Source organism: Pinus tabuliformis, chromosome 4_2 (genome assembly GCF_031772625.1).
Source record: "Pinus tabuliformis cultivar Carrire ecotype Pingquan chromosome 4_2, CPIR1, whole genome shotgun sequence".
Taxonomy (NCBI): Eukaryota; Viridiplantae; Streptophyta; class Pinopsida; order Pinales; family Pinaceae; genus Pinus; species Pinus tabuliformis.
The window spans coordinates 662,380,607-662,404,892 of record NC_142304.1 but is presented as its reverse complement, the minus strand read 5'-3'; the positions used below and the strand labels follow the sequence as shown (position 1 = coordinate 662,404,892).

Below are 24,286 nucleotides of genomic sequence, written 5' to 3'. Positions count from 1 at the left end.
CTCCTAGCCTCCCACAACCTATAAGGTTGACACCACAACAACTGAAGGACAAAAGAGCGAAAGGACTTTATTACAATTGTGATAGAAAATACACTAAAGGTCAGAAGTGTGCTAAGAAGAAATTATTTTACATATATTGTGAAGAGGAGGAAGAAAAGGAACAAAAACCATCAAAAGAAGAAGATATACACTAGGAACAAACCCAAAGAAAGAATAAATGATTCCAACCTCATGTTTTAATGCATGGCAGGAATTACCACTCCTTAAACTCTCAAGATAGAAGGATATATCAAGAAGAAAAAGGTAATAGTGCGGATTGATTTGGATAGTACCCATAATGTTATTCATTGTAAGATAGCCAAAGAATTGAATTACTTTGTATATCTAACACCATAGTGTCAAGTGATAGTTGCAAATGTAGGAACGATAAATTTCTCATGGAAGTTCCATAATATCAAGCTAACCATGGGGGAATATGTATTGAATAGTCCAATGCTTTCTATTCCAATGGGCGGTCTTGATCTTGTATTAGGAGTCCAATGGTTACAATCTTTGGAGATGATAGCTTTCAATTTTCAAGAATTTTTCTTGAAATTTTTATAGGAAGGAAAGGAAATTAAATTAAGGGGTATCACAGGGAGACTGGGGAAGATAATCATCTCTAATGGCATGACAAAGATATTTAAGAAAGAAAAATGAGGCGTAATTGCAAAATTATGTTCGCAAGAGGTTGAAACATTGAAATCATCCCTTTCTCTAGATCTACAAAGAGTCTTGGACAATCATTCCAAGGTATTTGACACTCCCAAATGTCTGCCAACTATTCATGATCATGATCATGCTATTCACTTGACTCTAGGAAGTGTTCCTCCAAACATCAGACCTTACAGATATCCCTATTCCCAAAAGAGTGAAATTGAACATATGGTTGTAGAAATGTTAGAGGCAGGTATAATTCAACCTAGGCAGAGTTCTTTCTATTCTCCGTTAGTATTGATGCACAAGAAGGATGGATCATGGCTTATGTGTCCTAATTATAAATAGCTCAATAAGCTCACTATTAAAGATAAATTTCCCATTCATTTCATTGATGAACTGATGGATGAATTACATGGAGCAATTTACTTCACCAAGCTGGATCTTCATTCCAGATATCGTCAAATTAGAATGAAGACGAGACATTCCAAAATAGTATTTTAAAATCGTGAAGCTCATTATGAATTTTCGATCATGCCTTTTAACATTACTAATGTACCTTCCACATTTCAAGATTTAATGAATTCCACTTTCAACCCATTTCTTAGAAAATTGTGTTAGTATTTTTTTATGATATACCGAGCTACAACAAGTCTTGGAAAGATCATGTTCAACATGTTGAGAGGGTGATTAAACTATTGGAGGAGAAACAATTGTGTGCAAAACCCTCCAAATGTTTCTTTGGGGTGCAAGAGGTGGAATATTTGGGTCATATTGTATCTCATGAGGGTGTTAACGTAGACCCTAACAAAATTAAATCCATCAAGGAATGGAAAATCTCCACAACCCTAAAGCATCTTCAAGGATTTCTCGGGTTGAAAGGGTATCGTTGCAAGTTTGTTAAAAATTATGGGAAAATAACAACACCTCTAACAACATTACTAAAGAAAGATGCATTTTTTTGGACTCTATAAGAAATTAAGGCCTTTGAACATCTTAAAGAAGCAACATGCCAAGTGCTGAAAATGAAACAAGAAAATCCTGTTGTCCTTGAATTAAATTAGGAATAAAATTGTAATTCCACATCAAAAGATAACTTTTATGAGTTAATTAAGTTAATTTGACTTAGTTGGCTCAGTTAATTGTAGGATCTAACTTGACTCATGTAGAGTGTCTCCTACTCTATAGGAGCCTTGGTTGAGTTTATTTTGAGTTGTAATCAATTAATTCAGTTTAATTGATTTAAAGTTAGTTAAACTAGTTCCAACTGATGGAGGAACTAGTAGGAGGTCAGACAATGGGGTGTTGTTTCATGTGTTCAACTAGTTAACTGCTGATTCAATCATAAATAATTCATGCATTTCATATTTGAGAGTTACCGGGTTGATATTGGAGTTCAAGGGCAGTGTACTATCAATTTTATAATCATCCAAATTGTACAGGTGATGCATGTAGTCAGAGGAAGGCCTATGAGGATTGCGTAATTCCAATTGAGGAATTTCCCTAATTAATAGGGGCTAATTCCCAAGGAAACAATGCAAGGAAATAGGGACTTGGGAAAGTAGAAAATTGGTTAAGTATTGGCCTAGGCTTGTCTAGGAAGTAGTGAGATAGATAGAGATAGTGCAGAGGTTTCTCGGGCTTGAGCAAAGCATTGTAATCTTCTCATATTTTATGACTAATGCAATATACAGATAGCAGGGGTTTTTAGTTGTGGCTTTCTCGTGGAAATCATTGTGTAATGTTTTGATTGGATTCTTTCTCTTGTATGGTTTGTGATTTGTCAATCAATTAACTATTTTCACTGATGAGTAGAATAGATTCAAGTCTATTGTTTTAATAAACTACAATTAGCAGTTTGAATCTATAAGGAATTTCTACATGGTATCAGAGCAGAAATCACACTACAAGAGGAGAATACGAGTTTCTCTTTGCAGGTGAAATCGAATTTGCAAGATCATTCTTCAGATCTAGCAGGATTTCATTCTAAGGATTGAGACTCAAATATTCCCTTGAGGGTAGTTTGAACCATATTGCTTGGAGGAGCAGGATGGAGTCAGTGTTGGAAAGCAACAGGCTGAAGGAATTCATAGATAAATATATTCCTAAGCCTCCAACAACAGATGCTCAAGATCTGGTAGAGTGGAAGAAATGTGTTGCAAATGCGAGAAGGGTCATACTAGAAGGAGTTCGAGATCATATTGTCTCGAACCTCCATGGGAAGGATAAACCATATGCAATGTGGCAAGCCTTGATCAACTTGGTTTAGAACAAAAATGACCACAGGAAGATGGAACTGAAGCACAAGCTTTGGAATATCGAGATGGAGAAGGGCGACACAATACCACAATACTTGAGCAGGTTCACCCATTATCGGGATGAGCTTGGGAGTGTTGGTATTATAGTTGTTGAAGATGATTTGGTTAGCCTAGCACTTCTAGGCCTTCCCAAGAGCTGGCATAGTTACCAAGATTCAGTAAATGGGAGGGAGCATCTACTAAAGTGGGAGCATTTGTGGTTTGACTTGGTGCAAGAAGAGATAAGGTGGAGCACCAAAGATGGAACCTCATCCAAGCATGATAATGAGGAGTACCTTAGATGGAAAGGTGATGAAAGAGAAAGGAAAAAATTCCAATCCAAAGGAGATTCCAATCAAGGCGACAAGAAGAAGGACTTCTCGAAGATTAAACTTTTTCACTGTCATGAGCTAGGACATTATACTACGAAGTGTCCACACAAAAATGCCGACAAGAAGCTCTTAGAGGAGTGATAGGTGAAGCTCTTGCTTCACAATTTGAGTTGGATTTCACTCTCATTGCATGCATGGTGACATCGGTGATGGCTAGTGTGGTATCTAGATAGTGGAGCCTCATTCCATATGACTAACAATAAAGAATTTTTCAGTAACATGGAGGAGAAGGACCTCCATATGCACATCAAGATGGGAGATGATGGAAGGTATAGCGCGAATGACATCAGTATTGTTACTTTTTAGAGGGATTCAGATTCTCCTCTCACATTAAAAAGATGTCATGTGTGTTCCGGGTCTGAAGAAGAATTTAGTTTCAGTTGCTATGTTGGAGGACCATAGCTACAATGTGACATTTAGCAAAGGAAAGGATTTCCTTTGTCACATAGCCATAGGACAAGTGAAGCTGATCGAGGTTCAGGTGAAGAACCTCTACAAATTGGAGGTAGAAGATTGTACTACTTTGAACATAAAAGCAAAGAAGGGGAAAATCTGAGACATTGGTGACTTATGGCATAGAAGATTCGTCCATCTTCGCCATGGAGCTTTGAATATCATGTAGCAGATTTTGACAAGAATTCCCAGGGGTGCATTAGAGCAGAGAGATACATGCAAAGGGTGTACATTAGGGAAGTACACCAAATCCATCTTTCATGACAATTATAGTCGAGCGCAAGCGATCCTTGAAAGAGTTCACTCAGATGTGTGTGGACTGTTATCAACAACCTCCACAACCAAGCACAATCATTATGTAATATTGGAGATGATTTCTCACATAAGTGTTAGATTTTCTTCATGTAGAAGAAAGAGCATACGTACTCTAATTTTATTGAATTTAAAGCACTTTTTGAGAAAGACACTGGTAGGAAAGTGAAGGCTCTCAGGAGCAATAACAATGGAGAATATGTGTCAAATGAATTCAAAAAATTCTATGCATCAAAAGGCATTTGACAAGAGTTAATAGCACCCCATAATCCATAAGAGAATGGGGTGACTGAAAGGAAGAACATAAGTGTTATGGGAGCTGCATGGGCGATGTTACATGATCAGGGCCTACTGTTGCACTTGTGGGATGAAGCATGCAACACAATTGTATATGTGCAAAAAATTCCTCATCGGATTCTTGGGATGAATACACTAGAAGAAGTTTTTTAGGTAAGAAACTAGATGTGGCAGACTTTAGGATGTTTGGTTCATCAATTTACTATCATGTTACTGAGGATGCAAGAAAAATCTAGAACCAATAGCTAAGTTGGGTATATTTGTGGGGTACACTAATACACCTCACCATTATTGCGTGTACGTGCCATCTCATAGGATGACGATGGTTTGTAGAGATGTGAAGTTCGATGAAGAGAAGGCAATTAGATGTTCCCTTGAGAGGGAGCTTCAGTTGCATGTAGATGAGGAGCTTTTAGCTCCAAAGGAAGAACCTGAGGATGATGTGGAGCAGCCACATGCAGAGGAGTAAAGAGTGGAAGCACCTACTCATGCAGAGACTTCCAGAAATGGAAGGGAGTGCATAAGAGAAGCTGGCATATTGATGCATGGTGCTAGAGAGAATGTGGGAGCACCCACATCACTGCGCAGACAGAGGAGTTCACTAGACTGGTACACTGTCTACATGTCTATGATGAGTGAGAGTGTAGAGATTGAGCTATTCTCATTCGAGGAAGAAGTGTAACAACCAATATTGGTTGATGCCATGACAGAGGAGTATGACTCCATTATTAGAAATAGTGTTTGGGAAGTGGTCCGAAGACTAGCAGACAAGTCAGTGGTGAGTTCCAAATGGATTTATAAGGTAAAGCAAGCAGTAGATGGGAGTGTTGAGAAGAGAAAGGCCATATTTGTGGCCAAAGGGTTCTCTCAGGTGGAGGGAATTGATTAGAAGGAAACCTTTGCTCCAGTAGCAAGGTACTCTTCAATCAAATATATTCTAGCACTTTCAGCACAGATGGGATGGAAGATACATCAAATGGATGTGAAGACAACATTCCTCAATAGAGTGATTGAGGAAGAGGTGTAGATTTATCAACCAAAGGATTTGAGACCTTCAACAGAGAGTCGCATGTGTGCTTGGTACACCAGGATCGTCAACTATTTCACTAGGTTGGGCTTCACCAAAAGGGAAGTAGATGAAAACCTTTACCATATTATGGTTGCAGGTAAATTATTGATTATATTATTATATGTCAATGATTTAATTCTAATAGGTGATGAGAAGTTGATCAAATATTGCAAAGAGGATTTTGCAAGAGAGTTCGAGATGAAGGACCTAGGACTCATGCATTGTTTCCTTGGTATGGAAGTATGGAAAGGAAATGAGGAATTGTTTATGTCTCAGGGAAGGTATGCCAATGAGATATTGAAGAAGTTCCACATGGAGAGAAGAAAACCCACCGAGACTCCTCTAGCAGGGAATTGGAGGAAGGAAGATGCTACTTCAGGTGAAGTAGTGGAGGCTACTATTTATAGGAAGATTGTGGGTTCACTGATGTATTTGGTGAACACACAACCATACATATGTTTTGTAGTTAACTAGCGTATTCAAGCAATGGTTAATCCAACCAAACTCTATTGGAAGGTAGCTAAACATGTGTTGAGATACCTTGGAGGCACCACCCAGTTTGGTCTTTGGTACAAACAAATAGAGGGAGTGAAGTTGCAAGGCTTCACAAATGCAGATTAGGTAGGGAGTCCATCAAACAAGAAGAGCATATCAGGGGGAATCTTTAGTATTGGGCTAGCAACAATTTCTTGATATAACAGGAAGCAGAGATCAATTTCACTCAGTTCGGTAAAAGAAGAGTACATGGCTGTTAGTCAAGCAACTTGCGAGGCTATGTAGATGAGGAAGATCCTTGTTGGGTTATTTGGTCAACAGATGGATCCTACAATGATTTACTGTGACAATTAGAGTTGTATCAAACTCTCTGAGAATCTAGTTTTTCATGATCGGTCCAAGAATATCGACATCTGATATCACCATCTACGAGATTGTGTGCAAAGGAGAATCATGTTGTTGGAGTACATTCTACAGAGGAAAATGATGCAGGCATCTAGACTAAGGCACTGACTAGAGGCAAATTCGATTTCCATAGAGGCAGGATTGGGGTATCTGATAATCCCTTTCTTGTTGAGAGGGAGTGTTGAAAATGCAACAAGAAAATCCTGATTTAATTTTGTCCTTGAATTAAATTAGGAATAAAATTGTAATTCCACATCATAAGACAACTTGTACGAGTTAACTAGGTTATTTGACTTATTTGGCTCAATTAATTTGAGTTGAGGGTCTAACTTGAGTCATGTAGAGTGTCTCCTACTTTATAGGAGCCCTGGTTGAGTTTATTTTGAGTTGTAATTAATTAATTTAGTTTAACTGAGTTAAAGTCAGTTAAACTAGTTCCAACTGATGGAGGAACTAGTAGGAGGTCATACAGTGGGGTGTTGCTTCATGTGTTCAACCAGTTAACTGATGATTCACTCATAAATAACTCATGTATGTCATATCTAAGAGTTACCCAGTTGATATTGGAGTTCAAGGGCAGTGTACTATCAATTGTATAATCATCCAAATTGTACAGGTGGTGCATGTAGTAAAAGGAAGGCCTATGAGGATTGCGCAATTCCAATTGAGGAGTTTCCCTAACTAATAGGGGCTAATTCCAAAGGAAACAATGCAAGGAAATATTTGGCAAGAACAAAATTGGTTAAGTGTTGGCCTAGGCTTGTCTAGGAAGAAATGAGATAGATAGACATAGTGCAGAGGTTGCTCGAGCTTGACCAAAACATTGTATTCTTCTCATATTTTCTGACTAATGCAATATACAGATAGTAGCGGCTTTTAGCTGTGGATTTCCCGAGGAAATCATTGTGTAACGTGTTGATTGAATTCTTTCTCTTGTATGCTTCGTGATTTATCGATCAATTAATTGTTTCCATTGATGAGTAGAGTCAATTCAATTCTATTATTTTAGTAAATTACAATTAGCATTTTGAATCTACAAGGAATTTCTACACCAAGCTCCATTCTTAGCTGCACTAGACTTCACAAAACCTTTATTTTGGAATGTGATGCCCCAGGAAATGGAATTGGTGTTGTTTTAATGCAAGAAGGAAGACCCATTTCTTTTTAAATTCATCCAATCAAGGGAATTATTTACACAAACCTATTTATGAGAAGGAAATGTTGGAAATACTACATGCCTTGAAGCAATGATTCCCTTACCTAATGGGAATACACTTCAAGGTAAAAATAGATCATGATAGTCTTAAATACTTTTTGGAACAAATATTATCTTCAGAAGAGCAGCAAAAATGGGTCACAAAGATGTTGGGTTTTTTTTTTGAAATCTACAAAAAAGGGAAGCAAAATGTTGTTACAAATGTGCTCTCAAGAAGGGACAAGGATGCAGAAACATTTCTTTGTGCCATTTCTATTATCCAACCTGATTGGATAATTGAAGCAAGGGATGAATGGAAGAATGAAAAAGAGGTGTGGACACACATTCAAAAGTTGCAGCAAGATGCCAATACATATGATACATTTACCTAGAAAAATGATTCATTATGGTGCAAAGATCACTTATATATATGTAAGAACACCCAAATCAAACAAAAGATTCTTTTGGAATTGCACACCTCTCCTTTAGATGGGTACTTAGGATTTTAAAAACTTACCACAAGATCAAGAAGGATTTTTTTTGGGATGGCCCTAAATATGATATTCAGATGTTTGTGGTAGAATATTTGGTTTTCCAACAAAATAAAGTTGAGACAATTAAGACCCTAGGTCTATTACAACCTTTATCCATTCCAAGTCGGCATTGGGAGGAGGTCTAAATGGATTTTATCACAGGTTTGCCCAATTATAAAGGAACGAGTGTCATCATGGTGGTAGTTGCTAGAATTACCAAGTATGCACACTTTTGTGCACTATCTCATCCTTTCAAAGCCAGAAAATTTCTACTCCATTTAAGAAAAGAATTCAAAAGCTATATGGAAACCCAAATATTATTGTAAGTGACAAATATCCCATGTTCACGAGAAATTTTTGGGAAAAATTATTTTACTGTCTTGGTACCCAATTAGCTCATAGCTCATATTATCATCCTCAATATGATGAGAAAATTGTGATAGTGAACAACTTTTTGGAAGGATATCTTCATTTATTTGTATCCGATAAACAAACATAATGACTCAAGTGGAATGCCTCTAGTAGAATGGTGTTATAACACTTCCTTCCATACCGCTGCAAAAACAACTCCATTTATGGCACTTTATGGATATCATCCACCATCCATCACATTGTCTTTAAGAGAAAAGTCTAAGGTTTAAGCAATAGAAGATCACATTGAGCATCAACAAGAAGTTCTCCAACTTTTAAAGGATAACCTAACTCTAGTGCAAAATTGAATGAAACAACAGGTAGGTCAACTTCGCAGTGAAAGAAGTTTTGACGTAGGCGATTAGGTATTTTTACAACTATGACCATACAAGAAAATGTCCCTCAAGCAAGCTAAGAAGTATAAATTATCACCCAAGTACTATGGTCCTTACAAGGTGGTTCAAAATATTGGTACTATGGCATACAAGTTGGAGTTTCTTGCAACTTACCAAGTACACACAATTTTCCATGTTTCATGCCTAAAGAAGGTTATAGGTGACAAGATCCTAGTTCAAACAATATTTCCAGAACTTGATAAGGAAGGAAAAATCATATTGGGTCTAGAGCAGTCACAGAAACAAGAACTTGAAAACTACAGAATCGATTAGTTTCAGAGTATCTCATTAACTGGAAGAATTTACCTGTTGAAGATTCCACATGCGAGGATGAAAATTTTATACAAAATCATCTAGAACTACTCAAGCATGTGGACAACACTTTTTTGAAGGAGAGGGGCATGTTAGGTCCTTGTAATACTAGTGTAGCCTCCATATTGTTATTGGTGTGCCCCATGTAGCCCCCATATTGTTATTGTTATGCCCTATAGAAGCCCACTATTGTTATTGTTGTGACCTTACATTATTATTGTTATGTAGGCCTCGATTATATTTTGACCCTTTAGACTCCTATATATACCAAGGAGGTATTTTCAGTTGTATCATCTATGAATTTTTCATTTATGTGATGTAAAAGGAGGCTTCCCCCTCAAAGAGGCTTATTTTCAAGTCATTGATCTATCGTTTTTTGTTTTTGTGATTTTGTTATAACATATCCTCTGTTTTTCATAACATCGAGAACAATGTTCCTTTTAGGGGTGGGTTTTGTAACATCCCCTTATTCTACCCCTGCTTTATTGTAATAATGATTGTGATTGTAACACCAACATGGAAGGACCATGACATGATGGACCTTTGATTAAACATATGATTATTATTATTATTATTATTATTATTTAATTAACAAAAATGAAGGTTGGATACCCTTAGATATCTTTGGTCTGAGGGAAGCTTGTTACTTGCCCGTTTTGCTAAAGCCATATCCCTTACCAGTTGAATTAAAAGACGAAGTTACTAATGGTGTTCTATTGAGTTACATTTTTTGCTTTCTTGTTGGGTGCCTATTTCTTTCTATGAATAAGCCTATACTCACCTCAAGAGGGAGGTAGTTGCAAGCCACCAACTATCACCAAGAAAAGATGGGATGGGATAGAGGAAAGCATGGAGGTTTCATGTTGGGATGTGAAGGGGAGGAAGGGACACACCAATAGGAGGATACAAAAAGATTTAAAAGAAAAACAAAAGAGAGGTAGACTGAGACATACAACTCTCACTAGGAAGAGAGAGAGGCTATTCAAGAGATTTTGGGGACTCGTTCTAAGTCATAAATCGTTGGTGTACACTGGTTCTAGCTACTATTATAAAACATTCAATATTGATGCAAGGTGGCATGTGTAGTGGTGGAGGAATGAAATAAATGATTGGGGGTAGAACCAGAGTTGAATTATCAATTTTGTAACCTAAAGTTAGTGCTTTATGACCTTGATCTTGTGCTTTGTCACTTTGGGCACCAATTTTTCTACCTATGTTTGAGACCTTGTTTGTTTAACCCTGAGTGTGATGCATGAAGTGAAGTGGTTGAATGAATCATTGGTGTAAACCTCCCTTCTGCAACTAAATTCCTTAGACCCTGGATTAGACTTGGGGGTGGTCAACTGCAAGAAAGGTTACAATGAAGCTGACCTATGGTTGGGAGGAAAGTGGGAATCCCTCCTTCATTTTCCAACCATTTAAAACTAATTCAAATAAGGATTATTGGATTATGCATGCTATCTTATAGATTGTAACATGCCTTATTGGATTCATGGCCAATGATTAATCCTATGCCTTTTATATAAGGATGTATGATTCATTGTTTAATCATGATTGACCAACTAACTTATGTATCTATGATGATTATGAGTTGCTTGAGTTATATGGATGCAATATTTTCATAATTTTGTAGGTTGTTTGGTATGTCCTTGATTGGAGGTCTAAACTCACTTAGGACTAATCCATGACTTCATTATCATATTAGGAGTACAATTCATGTGTTTTGTATGTAAAATATCTCTACCTATGGAATGATTTTTGAGATCCATGTTTGATAATAAGTTATATGAATAGGTATGGTTGCTTAATATGATTTAGCTAACCTGTTTTGGTATGTTATTTCTCTAATTTAACATGTCGCAAATATCATGGTTCATTGCCTTGGAGACTGCAAACTCCCTCATGAGAGGAGGAAGTAATTTGGTGCATGGACGCTTGAAGTTCCTTAGTTAATATGATATAAAATTTGATTTCATTCATCTAGTTTTAGCAGAGCTGCTTGTTATTTACAATTAATAAGAGCATCTAGTGGATGTACACACCTGTATAATGTTGCATTGTATTGAGGTTTATAGAGGAAGTATGTCATAGGAGTATCTTAATGAAATGTTGTATGTGAGTGTTTTCATGGTTATCAAGGATTTGGAGGCCTCTATGGTTGTTGTTAGGGGCTTGGAGATCTATGTGTTTTCTCATACTTTCTTATGTGCATATATATTTACATTATTGGATATGAATGTTTCTTGATTTTATATGCAACTGTGACTACTTGCATGCAGTCATACAACTAATTGTTATTAGCAACAATTTTTAACATGCTTATGAAATGAAAAGCTCACTATCTTGCTTAATATTGCAATGTATCTTGTGTGTGCTATGCATGACATAGCATATGTAAATGAAAGGTTATTCTAACCAAGTTTACAAATTAGTAGAACTTATGATTTAATTGGTTTCATTCTCATCATGGGTATGCTATGAGCCACCCCCATACCCAACGAAAGCTTGACAACCTCAAGAACACTTGGTGTCCTAAGTATGTGTATGGCTTGCAAAAACTTTCATTTTGGTTATATAAACCTTGAATTATTATGTGAAAGAAATGTGATTTTGGCAGAGTTTTGGTTGATGTGGCATGAGAAAATCCTCATTAATTGACGTGAAAATACACGTTGTGCTACACCTCCCTCATCAAGTTGTATGCATTGGTAGCTTTTGAGTGGGTGATATTGACTAAGGACACAAACAATTTTTTCCTCATCATTTGATGAGAAGATTCATGTCGTGCCGCATTCCCCCTAAGTGGGTGGTATGAATGGATTGTTTGGGTGTGGGCGATATTGATGGAGGGTGCAAGATGAGGTTTCTCCTCTGTCACTTATGATGACTTTTCACATCACGCTATGCCATGACTGACATAAAGTCCTCGCTATGTCATGGTGTTATGGTGCGATGATGGGATGATAATATACATGTACTGGGGAATGAAAATGATGCATGGATTTTAATAAAAAATCACAATTGGGACAAAATTTTGTATAACATAAAAAGCTCAATATTGCATGAAAGAGCCTGGCCATGTGGGACCCCGAGCGCACGCTGAGGTGGAAGGCTTCACGTAGGCTAGGAAAGGCTACGTGGATGCCACATGGATGGTGATGAAATACGATGACATGGCACCTATGTGGCGTAACATGTGGTAGGTAAGATCAACCTAGTTGGATGGCTAAAGAGTCAATTTTTGGATGACGTGTGGAACCATTAAAGGATGCCATGTGGAACCATCAGAGTGTTCCATGTGGCAGGGTGACATCACCCTAATGTTAGCATGAGATCAACAAGAGACAAGGATACATGGGATGTGGCGCTAGATTATGTGAATGCCAGGTGGTGCCATAGGGCATGCCACGTCAGATGTAACAGAAGGCACGGTGTAAAATAAAGGCAATAAGAGACAGGAAGGTTCCTATTAGCACCTTTTTTCTAGTGCCTGATGAAGAGTGTTAGATAGGAAAACCTTCGGCAGGGAACGCAAATGTTTGTCTCATTGCACTAGTTTAGAATGGTGTTCCCCTGTTGCCTTAGCACAATGGTGTTAGGCGTGCTGATGTGGTGGGATCCACATTGGATTTTGAGCAACATAATAGAGCCATGTATGCCATTTGATATTTCCACGTGGTGGTGCATGCTGATGTGATAAGGGTTTAAAGAGCTAAATCTTCAAATGGGCATAACTTTCAATCTCAGGTTCGAATTGAGATAAAATTTATATCATCAAAAATATCTCAGTGAGCCAAACACGATGGTGGAATTTATTTTGAGTTTCTATGAGGTTGGAAAAGGAGGATTTTTGTGACCCCATCTTCATAATAAAATTGGAAGATCAAGTTAATTTTGATATAACACCTTCCATAATCTGACAAATAACCAAGGGGGTGGGAGGGTGCGCTATAACAAGTATCTCCATGGTGGTAGATAAATTGTAAGCAAATTGCTTATACCTTATTTTGCAATTTGAACATTTCCTCTTGCAGGTTCTAGAGGTCCTAATCAAATTTTTAATGATAGTTTCTCCTAAAAATTATCCCACCTAACTTCAAACTCAAGTCGACGATAGTGCTTTGCTGAGGTAGTGATTTACATAGATTGGAAAATACTTTAGCTCCAAACTCTAAACCTACAACGTTCCTACCAACTTGTGGCACATAAATTAGAGATTCTCTATTACTTCCACACTCATCACTACTATAAATTCTAGGAATGGTGACCACATATAACAATAAACCCCTCAAATTGCAAAACTTTCCTTTAGAGGCGGACAAATTGCCAAATTTATCTACCTAATTAAAAAGGACAAAGCACATCCTAACATGAAAGGGTGTTGAAATATGTTATGTTGATCTCATACATCTACTCTTGCGAATTTCTATCATTTCCATATACATCCCTATATCCACACTCATTGTTGTGGTTGATTCTCGTTTCATAATGTCAACTCCTTACAAGGATCTTTGAATCAACATTAAGCTAAACTTCATCTTGTTCTTTGGTCCATCAAGTTTCAACATGGGAAAAGATTGTATAATCCTTTTGAATGTTATCTATCTAAAGGCACTAAGAGTGAATGCTATCTATCTGCATCAATGATAGGACCATCAAATTCACCTTACACCAAATTAAATTAGCTAGTATGACTTTGAACATGACTACATTGTCCACCCTCCATAGGCACACATAGAGAATGGAATTGTCGTGTTTTAAAACCTTTGTGCATGAAACAAGCACATGGTTCAACATGGCATAAGCCATGTTGAGGCCCCATCTATGCTAATCAGGAACTTCATATCAAAATCTTGGTTAATTAGGGGATTGGGAGATAATCCCTCCTTCCATTAATACTAATGATAAAGGGGTCTAAGGATAAGCCTTGATTAGGCAAAGAGTCTGCTACTTGATTATTTGAATGAAGAACATGATAATATACCTCTTGTAGTGTCACTAATTTGGTAAGAAAGTAATTCTTTTGAAAATGTTTCTAAGTTTGTAGTCCACAAGGAAGGGACCTGGCATATTATTCATGAATCCGCCACTATAATCAACTTCTTCAAAAAGTTAATACCGGAGGCTTGAATCAACCTTTGAAGGAGGCAATATGCCTCTTCCTAGTTATTAGTGGCTTACCCTAGACTTTAAGAAAATGAAAGCTCAACTTATTCACTAAGGTAATTATCTCCCCTACCCCATACTTCTACTCCCCTCGAAATCCTAATTTATCAAAAACTCAGAAAAATCAAATCAAATTTCTTAATATATAAATTCTTTAATAATTTAATTTCATAATATATATTATAAAAATTAATCCCCTCGTTATTTAATAAATAGTAAATTTTGGACTTCTGATTTTTTAATAAAACTTTTTTTTACGTATTTTTTTTATAAAACTTTATATTCATCTATGATGATTCCTTTTCCATATTAAACTATACTAGTAAATTAAATTTATAATTTTTATTCTCTCTCTTTTTTTTATATATAAATGTCTGTTTGCTCGTAATCACTTCTCTTTCGGACTCACCGATACTACATCTTACTACTCACCGCAATAATTCAAGTAAAATTAATATATAAAACTTTCTTTAATGATTCAAGTAAAATTAATATATAACTTTCTTTAATGATTCAAGTAAAATTAATATATAAAACTTTCTTTAAGGAAGAGAATAGCTTTTCCACGTAGAACTCTCAGTGTTGGATTTTGCGCATCAAACATCTTATAGTTATTATCTTATTCATTATTTTAAGAAAAAAGTAAACAAGCCAATACGTGGAAAGCGCAAAAGGAAAGTTACAGGGTAATCAAAAGGATGTGCTGGATTGCATATGGCAACAACAAAATCCAGCATCAGCTTTGTTGGAACTCACAATGGAGTTAACGGTAGCCAGCTAGAAGACAGGATTGTCGTTAAGGAAAAAAACCATTAAATTAAATAAGGACATCACATGGGTTACAAATTATAAGAGAAAATGTCAAATGCCGTCATTTTCCAGGGGAGGACTTGTCACAGGGAGAGCACTTGAATTTAATACACCCTGCAAACTCATAATCGGAATGGTATCCTATCTCCATTTCGAGGATCCTATTTTTGCGTACAAAGGTTCACATGCCGATGAAGTAGTGACTTGTGCTGTCTCATGGAAATTGATTTCGCAAAATTAAGTTAACCTTCTAGGAAAGAATTGGCCGACAAATTTAGCGTTTCGTTGGGTATTTTAGATGAGATATGAATTTCGCTAAAGTTCTTTCACTGAATTTAAATGGGGAAGCATTAGCCGGAAGAACTTATTTAGAATGTAGTAGCTAGGTGGAAGCGTTGATTTAGTTTTGATTCGCTCGGCGGTGGCTGCGTGTAAAATCGCGGAGTAGCCCGTGAACGAGGTCCTGTGCACGCCGATAAAGTGAAAATACGCATCGCCTCTGATACTTACACGCAAAGGCCTCCATCCTACAATCAAGCTTAGCAATTAAACTTAAAAAATTGCCTTCAGTATAGGCCGGTTCCTGAAAAGCGACTTTAAAACACAGGTGGTTGAACGGAGAACTAAAATCTTTGGAAATCCGCGATCTTTCATCAAGTTTTCAACGTTTGTCTTTCTCTACAGTACGACGAAGACAGGGACACCACAACAATAGTGCTGACGGAAACGCCAAAAATATGCATAAACAAACGAGAATGGGTGGACACTGGACGAGGTGGATACTGGACGAGTGCCAGAAATAGCGGCAATGTTTAAATTCGCTAAGCCTTTGAAAAAAAGTCCAAAATATATTTAAAGATCTGAGATAGTAAGACTGGACGAGTGCCAGAAATAGCGGCACTGTTTAAATTCGCTAAGCTTTTGAAAAAAAGGTCCAAAATATATTTAAAGATCTGAGACAGTAAGATGCAGTCTGCAAACTAATGTACATCAACGGACATGAATAGTTATTCGTATGTTCAGCCCAGCTTAAAGCTGCGGAAAATTATCAATTTTTTTTTGCTAGTATTATCACTCCACCTTAAATCAGGATAAAATATTTGCTATTATTATCACTCCAATTTAAAGCTGCAGCTCTTATCATCGGTCCAAGCTAAAATCGCAGAAATTGTTCAAATCTGAGGGAAAAAAAGCATGTCTTTGCGAAGTAAACTATGAAAATAAAGAAAATGCAACAGCTACCTGGAAATTTAGATGATCCGAAGATAAGTCGAGCATTGTCCCTCAGCAGTACCTCGAAGTATTGCTGTACATAAAAATGACTTCCTTAACGTTGCAGGTATTATCACTCCACCTTAAAGCTGCACACAATAAAATATTTACTGTTATTACCATTCCACCGTAAAGCTGCCGAAAATATTTACTATTATTATAGCTCCGCCTTAAAGCTATATTGCTCGTATCATCGCTTCAAGCTAGAATCTCAGAAATTGTTCAAATCGCAAGTAAAAACGTACATCTTTGCGAAGCAAACCATGGAAATAAAGAGAATACAACAAATACCTGGAAATTTACATGATCGGAAGCCAAGTCGAGCATTGTCTAGAAGTATTGCTGTACATAGAAATTACTTTCTTTATTAGCATTGCAAGTCAGGGAGCTAAACTGCTTGAAATCTCTGTGCAGAATCAAAATTAAAGTCTTCCTTAAGCCAAATTTCTGCCGCTGAAATCAAATTCACACGAAATTTAAGTTCAAAATCAGATATGAATATCTTACCTGAAGCCACCTGTACACAGAAATCGAGAACTGCTCCGCTCTCTTCCCCTCCTATGAGAAGAAGCCTCTGTTTTCCGTAAATCTGTCGAAAATTCTCCGTATTCTGAGCTTCTGGGAACCCGCAAACAGTCTGAAAGTAATTATTTTGTCATTCTGTCATTCATGCCGAAAACATTTCGATAAAATCCCGATACCGCACGCGATCTCTTCCACGAAATTTCTGCTACAGCGATCTGAAATTTGTCAGTCTTCTCACATTCACGCTTCTCGTGCAACGTATTTGATAAAAATTACTCAACGACCTTAAAATTGTGCTGTAAATTGATGCCATTTTAACATCAAAGATCCAGTGACTAGCACTTTATGTCAACTTAGAATTATATTATCATTATGGGGGCCTAGTGAGAGGACAAGAGGGACACACATCATATAGAATCAACATTTAAATAATTCTTCATTCCAATATTTATTTTGTGGCCCTCCCATGTTCATACGGTAACCTTACAATATTTATCATGTGTCTCTTGCACACCTAGCCCCACAAGTTTCAAAATTCAAAATTGCGCTGCCTGTTCACGCAACACTAGAGACAAACTTTCAACTTAGTGGAGAAATAGGCCAAATAAATCATATTTTTTTTTATACTTTTGTTACTTTCCTCGAAAACTGTCCCTAATTAGTGTAAGATTAAAATAAAGTTAGTGGGAGGTCTATATTTTCGCGCTTTTGCAACTTTACTCGAAACCCAATGTACCCATTAGTTGCAAGACCAATAAAATTAGGTTATAATTCCATATTATGAGTAATCAAATTAGCTTATGTTATGAATCATCAAATTAGGTTATGAAAGAGAGTGAAAAAAAGAGTAAAGAGACATTTGAGTGTGCTAAAATTGACTTAAAAAAGGAATTTCAATTAAAGTGTTGAAATATTTGAAAAGATTGGTTATTAAATGTATTTTTAAAAGTTAATAAAATTGATGTATAAAGGGTTTTTTGTTTTTGTTTTGTTTTTAATTATTAATTGTGTGTTTTATAGACATAAGTATATATATTTTATCTATTTTATATAAAGTATATATATTTTATTTATTGTTTAAAGTTCATTATAATGATGAAGATCTACTCATTTCTCTCCATCATTTGGAATAATCTTAGTTGATTAGTTATTTTATAAATTTAATAATAATAAAATTTACATTGTATTAACCTCTAATTTTAAATATAAAGTTGATGTCTTTTCCTCCTTTCCCTATTTTATGATAGAGAAGGTTACCTTTTCTAAAATAAATTATTAACTTTAGTATACCAATTTTTTTGGTTAATTAGTTAATGATGATAAGGTTACCATTGAGTTGGAGATCTGGCTTCCTCATGATTTGGGATGTTTCTATTTACAAAGATGATGTATCGATAAATGTAGATTTGATTTTTTAAAGATAGTATTCAAATTTCAAATAATTCTAATTTCCTGTGAGAATCTTTATTGTAGAGAGGTTATGATATTTGGTAATAAAATATATTTTAGAGTTTAGGCTTCTGTGATCCATATCAAGTTAGAGAAAGATTTCGGCGAAAATCACATGGAATCTCATTTGTCGACGCGTTTGTTGACAAATGAGATTCCATGTGATTTTCACCGAAATCTTTCTCTAAAATATATTTTTTTAAAAATTTAAAATTAAATTGATTTATTAAACTCGAAATATTTAGACTAATATATTTTTTTCTCATTTACAGAAATCTTCTCATCTACCACAAGTAAAAAAAACCAAAATAATTTATATTATGTTTTTATTTAAAAATAAATAAATAAAGATATTGAATCCTAAATATTTAAATTAGGATTTCTTAACTAATAATATGGAAAGATATTAAATTTATTTATAAAGAAATATAAGTAAAATACGAAATAAAAATATATTAATTGTAATTTTATTTTGTATTGTTGTATGATTAATATAGATTTATCTTTATTTTTAATTTGATCAAGCATCTATAGAGATCAAATTAATTTTTTTAAGATGCAAATTTTTTTTGAATGAAAAATTTAAGAAATGAGATTTTATTACTATCAGCTTTTGGTAGATCTAGAGTTAAGATTGATTTATGTTAGTTTGAACAAAACTAATAATATGTTTTAACTATAAAAATTTCTTATTCACTAGTTTTATATGATATATACATAATTGATATTGAAATAATTTATTTATGATTACATTATCCATATTAAAATATTAATAGATGCTCCCTCATATGAAGAAGTAGAAAACATATATCCATAGGATACAATCACATATAAATTATTTTTGTTATTAATATTTTTTATAATATTATATGTCAACTCCATATTAAATATTGAAGTAATTATAAATATCTCTGGTACCTTGAATTTAGACAGAACCTATAGAATACAAACTTTCTAGGGCTCTCTCTATATATTTAATGTTAAAATCTTTTACTCAACATGCATATTTATAATTTTAATTTATGACCCACTTTTTTTGTTATTAATATTTTAAAAATATTATATATGGATTCCGTATATAAATTACACATATTTTTCATAATGGGAAGTGAATATATATATATATATATATATATATAATTTTGATATAAAATTATGTTATTTAACATAGATATTAAATATTTTATTTATGGTTGACGTTAATTTATGTTTTGTTATTAATATATTTTTGTTTTAAAAATTATATGTGAATTAAACATAGAATGAATTATAGATCATAATATAATATCAATAATTCAACTTCATATTAAGTAATGAAGAAATTACATATCTTTCAAAAGTAATTTTTTTTATTATTTTTTTTTTTTTCCAATTACTTTATCTCTATATGTAAAGTTGATATAAAACTAAGGTGGAAACTGAAGTATTTTATTTATGGTCAATATTGACATTTTTTGTTATTACTATTTTTTAATTCGTTAATGTAAATATTATTTTTAAATGTATCCTTAAGTAACAACATGTTAATATGACTGTAGAGTGTCTCTCAATCACACTATTATAAATATTCTTATGTTGTTAGATTCCTTTATTGCTTTGATTCACAAGTAAATTTGGTCCAATTTCAAATTTTGCAAAATAGTTCCATAATTTCTTTTTTTTATATGATACTTTACAAATGGACCTAATATAGAAAGGAAAAGTAAATAGTTAAACCTAGAAATGCATAGAGTAACATGGAGCACATTCATAAAACTTAAAATAATAAAAAATCCCTCATTTTTATGGTGCATTTTAATATACCTATTGTGATTCTCAATATTATAAACACACCATTTAGTGTGTTTGCTAAAAAATATCTTAGACCTCTGAATGCGCTATTCATTGGTCATACCAAACCATTATTCTTAGTGTTTTTTGAATTTTCTTCATGCACTCATTAAAATAATAGAATGACATGTATGCCATGTTCCCCTCTACCATAGACTCCTTGGGATTTTCCCTTTATCGAACTAACCCTTTCAACTTTTTCATATACTTCTTTAAGAAGAAAATCAAATGACATGAGAGCACCCCAACTAATTCAACATCGTTAGCTAGGTGAATTAGAAGATGGACTTGCAAGTCCATGATACTCATTGTTAATTCCTTGTCAAACATACAAATAGTCTCAAGTATCTTTCAATGTCGCCATAGAATATTATCCATGCAAACATTGTTTCATTTAATCCAATGTGCAAATGAAGATAATTTAGATATTGCATGTCATAGGTCTTGAGGAAGTCATGGTTCACACAACCACACTCAAGAAAAGGATAATGACATTACTATAAAATAAAAACAAACAAAATTAATTGGCATAACGTTGTGGATGCATAACATATTATAACTTACATTATAGAAAAAGGAACATGTAACCGACATACCCATTGTTAGAATATTCAGATGCTTATGTGATTTCAACCTTGACAATTTTTCGTCTAAGGTGAAGCAACATCATAGAGTTGACCTGTATAAAGAAGGCACATTCACACCCAATATAACATTCTTCACCATGTAATATGATCCTTCATCAAAATCCATGGGACATCATGTTCTTTAAAATAACAAGGGAGACCAAATCCTCTACTTTATTTTCTTGGCCAATGTTTCTTTTAGTCTTTAAAGAAATAGGAACTATCCTAACACGCAATGTGCCAATTTGTATCAACGATATGTTTATCTTTAAAAAAATATGTATTTTGAATATATGCATGGGATCTCGTAAGTGGGCAATCTTAAAATGCAACCAACATGGGAGCTCATAAATATAGTTTTCCTTTTCATCTCAATGGGAATTTTCTTAAGACAAATGTCAAAAAGTTTCGGATAATCAAACATAGAGCTCACAAATATAGATTTCCTGTTCATCTCAATGGAGTTTTATTGAAACAAGTGTCAAAAAGTTTAGGATAATAAAACATAGACTCCCCATTTGAATTGAACAATTATGTATTTTCTTTCTCCTTATTAGTGTCATATCCCTAAGCTAATATATCAGTTCTTTGGGTTCTCTCTAGGTCACAATAGAAAGCTAATGTTACTCTTCTATAAAAGTGGTCTTTTGGAAGGATTTCCCTAAAGTATTCATACATTAGCTTCATAAGTGGTTGGATCACCTAGTGTTTACAAAATGTCACAGCATTTACATTCATGATACCCTTTTCTTACAAAGCATGTAATGATATGCATATGAAACACCATACTGTCAAAGAAGACAATTTCACCAAACTAAGTATGTACATCAATGATACCATTTTGTTATAAGACCTATGAACAATTATGTATATGAAACATATTTTTGTCGAAGAATATAGTTGCACTAAATGAAGTATTTCAAATATCTTTATGAATATCAATGAATCAATCAACACACTCATCAGAACAAACTCTTAGTCCTAGGTAATTGTGTATGGTGTATGCACATATGTCCTACAATGTCAAATACCTCTTTGTTGGGTGGGTCTTGATATGTTATGCTCTTAACTTGCAAGACGATACCAAAATACAAAATATGCGAAGAAATATACCCAGAACATAGAATAGTGAGAAACAACAACAAGTATTTTATTATTCAGAAAGCAATGCTCACTTGCCTCTTCGAGGGGCAACCTCCAATAGAGTAGAGCTCGATTACAAAATAAGACACGATGCTCCTTGCAGGGAGTCTCTATCCTTTATATATGACTCATACATGCAATACCATGGATCAATACCATGGTTCTTATTAATACCATCTATCTAATACCATGGCCCATTTGCAATTAACTGTGGTCCCGTCATTAAGTGCGGGTTAACAGCTTACAATTGTTAATATGGGCATTATTGACTCTTTACTTAACTATAACTAGGACTCGATCCTACTACATAAATAAAGGGGTTAGGTTGGGACCCTAACATGCCCTCCCCCTTAAGAATAGCCTTGTCCTCAAGGTTGAAGCTGCGGAAACTGCTGAAGAACAGTGGCTAGTTCCCAGGTTGCATCTTCCGGAGAAGTGTCTTTCCACTTGACGAGGACTTCCTTGATCATGCGGCCACGCAGGTGCCGTTCTTGTGTGTCTAGGACCTGTTCAGGTTGGAGCCAGATTGACCCTTCTTCATCCAATTCAGGTAGATTGGTTTGAATTCTGCAATTGTTCCCAATCACTTTCTTGAGGCATGAGACATGGAAAACTGGATGGATTTTTGCAGTGGGTGGCAAAGCTAGCTTGTAGGCCACTTCTCCAATGCGCTGAAGTACTTGATATGGTCCGTAGAATTTTGGAGATAGTTTCTGACAACCCTTGTCTTTGAGTGATGTTTGCTTATATGGTTGCAGCCTCAAAAATACCTGATCCCCTTCTTGAAATTGGTGCTCTGAGCGATGCTGATCTACTTTTTGCTTCATGCGGTTTTGAGCTTGACGAAGATTCTCTCTAAGATGGGCAAGCATGGTTGTGCGGTTTTGTAGGAGTTGATCCACTGCTTGTACCTTTGAGCACCCCTTGATATAAGACATAGGGGAAGGAGGGAGTTGACCATAAACTGCTTCATAGGGAGTCACATTGGTGGTGGCATGATATTTGGTGTTATACCATCATTCAGTTAGAGGTAACCACTGTACCCAAAGATGTTGCTTTTCTGAAGTGAAACACCTAAGGTAGGTTTCCAGACATTTTTTGACGGCTTCAGTTTGACCATTCGTTTGTGGATGATAGGAAGTATTGAGTTTTAGTTGGGTGCCTTGTAGCCTGAAGAGTTCCTGCCAAAAATTACTGGTGAAGATCGGGTCACGATCAGACACAATAGAAGTCAGCATGCCATGCAATTTGAAGATCTGATCCATGAAGATTGAGCGACCAAAGTCGGTGTAAAAGGGTGGGGTAGGGCGCAAAAATGAGCATACTTAGAAAGTCGGTCCACAACCACCATGATGGCTAACTTGTTTCCTGAATTTGGAAGACCTGTAATGAAATCCATAGAAACCTCCGTCCATATTGATGTCGGGATGGGCAATGGTTGTAATGTGCCTGGTGCTTTGACTGTCTCCCCTTTGTGGCGCTGATAGATATCACATTCCGCTACAAAAGTAAGGATGTCATTTTTCATGCCTGTCCAAAAAAATGATCTTCTAGTGCGAGCATACGTCTTCTGAAAGCCTGAATGTCCTGCAGTGGGTGATGAGTGCAATTCTGCCAAAATGCGGCTTTTAAGGGTGGATGTTGGTGATATTACGACTCTGTCCTTGTAGCGAAGAATCTCATCCTACCACGAGTATCCCTTGGTGGAATTTGGATCCGCATGCAATTGAGTAATGAGTTGGGAGAGCTAGGGATGTGAAAACTATTCCCTGCAAGCCTCTTCAATCCATTCTGGAATGGGAAGGGAAATTGTGAGAAGGGTACTTTCCTCCTCAAATTGGCGAGATAATGCATCTGCTACAATATTTTCGCGCCCTTTCTTGTAAATGATCTCATAATCACATCACAGCATTTTGGCGAGCCATTTATTTTATTGTGGGGAGGATAGGCGTTGCTCCAAAAAATATTTAAGACTGTGATGGTCTGTGTGGATTTGGAAACGTCGCCCCAATAAGTAAGGTCGCCAGGTATCTATGTCATGTAATATGGCCATCATTTCCTTCTCATAGGTAGATTGTCCTAAATTCTTCCCACTTAGTTGTTGTCTTGTAAAGACCAAGGGTTGACCTTCCTGCATTAAGACCACCCTAATACCTGTACCCGAAGCATCACATTCAATGACAAAAGATTTGGTGAAGTTGGG

General features: G+C 35.5%; 1 protein-coding gene across 1 annotated transcript in view; it reads right to left on the bottom strand.

The window, feature by feature from the left end:
* LOC149171150 (uncharacterized) overlaps positions 1–17,310 on the bottom strand; it is a 126,695-nt gene extending 109,385 nt beyond the window's left edge. The window contains exons 1-3 of the mRNA XM_089424039.1: positions 17,018–17,310; positions 16,802–16,852; positions 16,481–16,599 (exon numbers count right to left, since the gene is read on the bottom strand). The gene's annotated coding sequence lies outside the window, so the exon portion shown is untranslated. The remainder of the gene's footprint in view (positions 1–16,480; positions 16,600–16,801; positions 16,853–17,017) is intronic.
* Between the last annotated feature and the right edge of the window lie 6,976 nt (positions 17,311–24,286).